Below are 6037 nucleotides of genomic sequence, written 5' to 3' on the forward strand. Positions count from 1 at the left end.
GACTGTGTTGGCCGTATGAGGCTTTGCATTGTCGTGGAGCAAAATGAGCCCATGGATGAGATTGCCTGGTTATTTTGATTTGATCGCTTGGTGAAGGGTGGTCAAGGTGTGCGAGTAATGTTGGGCATTCACTGTTTTCCCGAGCTGCAGGAAGTGGATCAGAAGGGGGCCATCTTGGCTCTTCTGTCGACGTCTCCATGTCACTGTTTGCAATGTGACTGGCAGCGTTGGACAATTGATGCATGCTGCTGTTAGCTCTGTATAGTTATGTGATGTGCACGTGTGCCCTGTAGCGACGGGCTGTGAACTTCCACACAGTGGTCGGAACCACACCTCATTACCCATGCCACAATATTACCCTCCTGCCATCGGTTTGCGCATTCCAGACTCTGGCTCATTTCTTTTTGAATGCCCCTTATACATGAGTGATTCTCATTTTGATTTACTTTATAATGCTAGTTTCTCATACTGTGCTTTATGTATTATTATTTCTCACTGTCTGATGTACTCAGCCACACTATAGAATTCCTCTTCTATTAGAAATTCTTTTTGGGGTTGCAGCGAAATTCTTTTCAGTTTTGAAGTTTTGTAATTATCTTGGTAATGTTTATACCAACTTGATACTGTAGTACTGACATTGTGTTACAGAGATGAATATTCTCATTGCTCTCCAGTTTTGAGGGATCTCATAATGCACTCACAGTGGTAAATATTACATATCAGAGAACACTTCTTGTATGAACATCTTGAGATCTGACATTTGAATGAGTGACATTTTTGACATTTCAATGGACACTTCTATTCTGTAATGCTATCACACTATACATTCTTATGGTACACTCTTTTACTTTGTGGTGCATCGCACTTCTCCAAACTGGGATGTGGAATGATGGAACAAACACAAAGCTCATGCAGGCACTGCGGCTCATGGTAATACTGCGATTGTGTCCCACCGTGAAGAAGCATCCATCTGCATCACCTTCCATGCAAATGAATAACAAAAAAGATCTCTGAATGGCTTCCTGTTTGTAACCACTAAACTATAATACAGTGTAACAATTGTGACCATCATTTGTTGGCTAGGAAGATGTTGGGTTACTCGTGGGATGTGGAATGTTGGAGTGATGTGTGACACCACAGCATCTGGCATGTTAAAAATCTTGTCAGCCAGCACCTGTCTCTCACCTTCAGTACTACTCAAGGTGTCTCCTGCATATCTCTGATAGCAAAAGCATTGTGATTCTTGACTGTTTTCTGTTGAATTGGATAGTCCAACAATTTTTCAGTGTAGGGTCAGGCCATTACTGATTCTTTGTAACACTGCTCAGCTGAATACTTTCAGCCATTGTCAAGACAAGTAGATATCAATTTCTGAACAAAAAATTCATGCCTATACATTCCTTCAGATTGCAAGGGCATGTGACACAAAGATAATATTAGGAAATTCAAGGCACATGTGTCATGCACAACACAGTCAGTACAACAAAGTCAGAGTACAATACTTGAATGTCCTGGGTGGAATAAAAGTAATGGAAGAGGTAATGGTAAGCACACTGTGTGTAGCTGATGTGCTGAGTGATGGATAGGCACATAAACAAGACTGAATATTGCTGAGCTTTCAAACAGGTCAAAAAAAGGAAACACACAAGCCACACACACAAATTATATTGACCTGGAACTGCAATCTGACAGATGAGTGGTACATACTGTTACAACTGGGTCCTAATGTAGTCATAGTTTCAGAAGTATAGAAGATTATTGTTGAAGTTGTTCTTATCTCAAATGTACTTCATTAATTAATTTCATTATACAAGACCCATAATGAAAGATAACTCCCAGGAAAAGACAAGTGGGTGGTAGAAAGAAAAACTGTATGAACAGGTAACTGCTACTTCACTGTTATTAATCATTTGTATACCACAAGGCTCAATTTAAAGTGGTAAAATGTAAAGGGAAATCAAAAAGTTTCTGTTTGAAGGCCATGCAGTCCAGAATCAGTATGCCATTCGGGCAAAATCATGAGCATTGAGGCAATCATCCCACTGATGCATCAGGTTGAAGACACCCGTTAGGTGAAAAACGTGTCCTCCTGCATGAAGAAATCCATTTCATAACTGCCTGCTGCACGTCCTCATCTGAGGGGGATCATAGACCCTTCAAGGCCTTTAAGGGCCCAAAGACATGATGACTGCGTGGGGAGAGAACAGGACTATAGGGCATGTGCTCAAATGTAATGGATGTGACTGGCCTAACAGATTGAACGGTGTCTTGTGTTGGAGAGCGACCAGCATGGAACTTGGCACACCTTTCCACAATGGTTGGGCAGTCTGTTTGGATGCATTTGGTAATAATGTCGCCATAGCTCACGTTTCCACACTTGCACATCAAAAAGACACTAATCCCTTGCCTACATGTTAGTGTGTATACACACACACTAGAGTTGTACTATGTTTTATATATGCTGCAGCAATGCCCTCAAATGGAAACTATTCGATCACCGCCTTGTAAGTAGAAAATCTGATACTTGAAAACGGCTGTTTATATCTTCTACTGCTAGCTTATTCTGAGGCACCAGCTAGGGGGTGGGCAGCTGCCCTAGTGAGAAGTCATTTAGTTTATGAATATGATAAAGGACCTGTAACTGCAAGTCCTGGGTTTTTATTATCTAAAATACCTGGAAAATATCAATAATATGACCTGAAAATATCGATAAAACTACGTAAAAATGATATAAACATATTAAAACAGAGTTGAAAAATGAAATAGAATAATGAAAAACTTTCTATGAAGTTGGAACTCAAACTACAAATAGGATTATTAATTCAAAACTGCAATGGCTTTCTTTACGAAATCACATTCTTTGAAGATGTACAAAAATTGTTGTATAACCATCTTAGAGCTATGCCATGTTTGACAGTCAGCATGCAGAGGTTCTTGAAAGTGAGGGAACATCTGTTGTTAAGACATGTGCTTGTCTTCCAACATTAGCCGAAACTACTGGAGCATGCACTTTGATATTGTCCTTTAGTTTCAAAAACAAATCTGAGATAACACGTGAGAGTTCTGTCTTGAAAATGTCACCTTCCTAGGGAACGAAAAAGTCACCCTCCCAGTTTGCACATCACCAGGTGAGCACATCTTACACATCAAATGGCTGTTCACGTGATAACCAAAAGCAAAAGAACACATACTCAATAGGCGTTTATTCACCATTGGATCGAAGGTATCTAGACACCTATTAGTATACATTAGTATGGGATTTGTGCACACTTAGTCATTTTGACAGCTTGAACTCTGCTGGGGATACTTTCCATGAAGTGTGTAAACGTCTATGGAAGAATAGAAGCCCATTCTTCCTCAATAGCTGAAACCAGAGAAGGCAGTGATGTGGTACACTGGGGTCAATGTTTTGACTCATCCTAAAGGTGTTCCATTTGGTTCAGGTCAGTACTCTGGGCAGACTAGTCCATTTCAGTAATGTTATTCCCACTAACCATTGCCTCACAGATGCTGCTTTGTGACACGGTGCACTGTCAGCTTTTTCTTAAGTGCAATAAGGGAATCACATCCTAAACACAAGGGGAGAGGGGGGGGGGGGGGGGGGGGGGGACTTGTACTGCAACAACACCCGCTCCATGCTTCATTGTCGGCATTACACATGATGACAAGTAACATTATTTAGGCATTTGCCAAGCTCAAACCCTTCCACCGAATTGCCAGGTGCACTTGGCATTGGCTACAGATATGTGTGGCTCACAAGGAGGTTCTCAATGCTTATACCCCATTCTTTTTAACTGACTATGCACAATCATTGTGTTAGCTGCACTGCTGGTAGCACTGTGGTACTCACAAGTGATTCATTACACTGATTTCTTGCAATGATTTACAAGCATCCTTCACAATGTCCGATGGTCCGTCTGTCGGTGTGTGAGATCTGCCTGGTACTGGATTAGATATGGTTGTTTTCACTTCAGTCACATCAGCAACAGTCAACTTGGGCTGCTTTAGCGGAGTTGAAATGCCCCTGATGGATTTGTTACTTGGGTGACATCCAATGACTAATTCACGTTTGTAGCCACTTGGCTCTTCTGACTGTCCCATTCTACTGTTATTACTTTGCTATTGACAACACAATACTCTCCACCTTCTTTTATACTTGTGAGTCTGCCACTCGTGACACATAATGGTCAATTCTGCATTATATAGGAGTGCCTGGGTATTTTTGATCATACATAGTGTACCTGCAGAATTCAAATAATTGTTGACAACTGTTGGGCCCTAATTTGATGTAGCAGTTGCTGGAAACATGAAGTTGTCATCACTGGAACTACTAAAAACCTATGAAGCCTAACAGTCGGTATCTCTCATTGAGCAAGTATTCTATGACAGCCTTCATTTAATTAATTTCATAATGACTATAGAAAATGAAGTCCACATTTGATCGTGAATGTATTTACAATGTGTTGTCATGAAATTCACATGGTAAGTACAATGTGAGAGTTTTGTTGGCAGTGAATGAAGTTATCTCTCAATTTTTCATAGTCTACAATGAGTTGTAAGTGAGCAGTGATGCATGAATGTCGTTTACATAGAAATGTGTGCATTTTTGGGTATAAAAGCATAGTGAAACAAGTGAAAAAAATGACTGATGTTCAAAAGTTTTTTTTGTACCTCATAAATGAGGTATGAAATTGACAGAACATTATGAGAAATTGGTGAATCAAACTGTAATACCTCTAATCAAAATTGCAGTAATTGTACTGATGATGAAAATATAGGTCTAGCCAGTACCTCTGCTGGCTTCATGTGCTTAGATGAAAAGAATAGTAGTTTCCTGGTCAGCAATTCTGATTTCGGAAAATGAACTGAAGAACAGATAGTATTGGATCCGTGGCAACCTGACAAAAAATTATTATTTCAAACTGTCATAGATGGAATAAAGAGAATATTTTGTTTGGTTATCATTATGTCCATGGTTGGTTTGTTCTATAGCAGCTAAAGCAGCACTTTGTAAGTTGTGTGTTCTTATTCTGCCAAAAATAATGCATTGCAGTCATCATGATGCATTCATAAGCCATCCATACACCAATTCAAAAAATTTCACCAATCTGCAAAAATGTGTGTGAATTTCAAATGGCATAAAGATGCAGTTGAAAAGTCAAGTACTTTTGTTAATGTTCTAAGAAACAGAACTGAGAGTGTGAAAGAGCTTGTCAGTGAGAATCTTCTGAAATTAGTAAAAACTAATTTCATCAATTGAAATGATTCTTGCGTATTGTTTTGTGCATTATATGACTTGCCTTTAAGAGGGAAAACAAATTAAAATACTGTTTTTGATGATTTATTGCAGTTTAAAGTGCTGTCAGTTGACAAAACATTGTGGGAACAATTTAAAAGTGTCCCTCAAAATGTCACCTATACTTCTCACAAAATACAAAATGATTAAGATTCTAAACTAACTGTACAGTTTTATGTCAATGCATTATCTTGCAGGTTGTGTATCTACATGATGTAATTTCTACAAAGATCGATCGTGAAACTTGTAGTTGTGGTTCACAACTGCAAAAAGAGAGAAATGTTATCTCCATAAACTGTTTAGTAGCAGAAAAAAATTAATTGAGAGGATAGGGCTTACAACAGTACCAATAGAAAATCACAAAAATGGTGGGAAAATGTAACATCTGATAATGTAAAAACAGGTTTTACTATAATTATACTGTTAGCTTGTTTATGTTTGTCATAGATCAGTCACTAAACATGCTTTGTAGATACCAATAGGAGTAAATGATGAGCATTTTCTAAACAGCATGTATGGGGAAACTGTATTGCCCCAACTGACAGAAAACATGTGGGCACCACTGAGCTAAACATTCACTTGACCATATAGGGATGTATAAAATGCTGCACTTCATCTACATTCATAACAATGGAAGTCTGTTTACAGTGTATACTATTACTTATAAATATATATAAAAACAAAGATGAGGTGACTTACCGAACAAAAGCGCTGGCAGGTCGATAGATACACAAACAAACA

This window comes from Schistocerca americana, chromosome 7, assembly GCF_021461395.2.
Source record: "Schistocerca americana isolate TAMUIC-IGC-003095 chromosome 7, iqSchAmer2.1, whole genome shotgun sequence".
Classification (NCBI taxonomy): domain Eukaryota; kingdom Metazoa; phylum Arthropoda; class Insecta; order Orthoptera; family Acrididae; genus Schistocerca; species Schistocerca americana.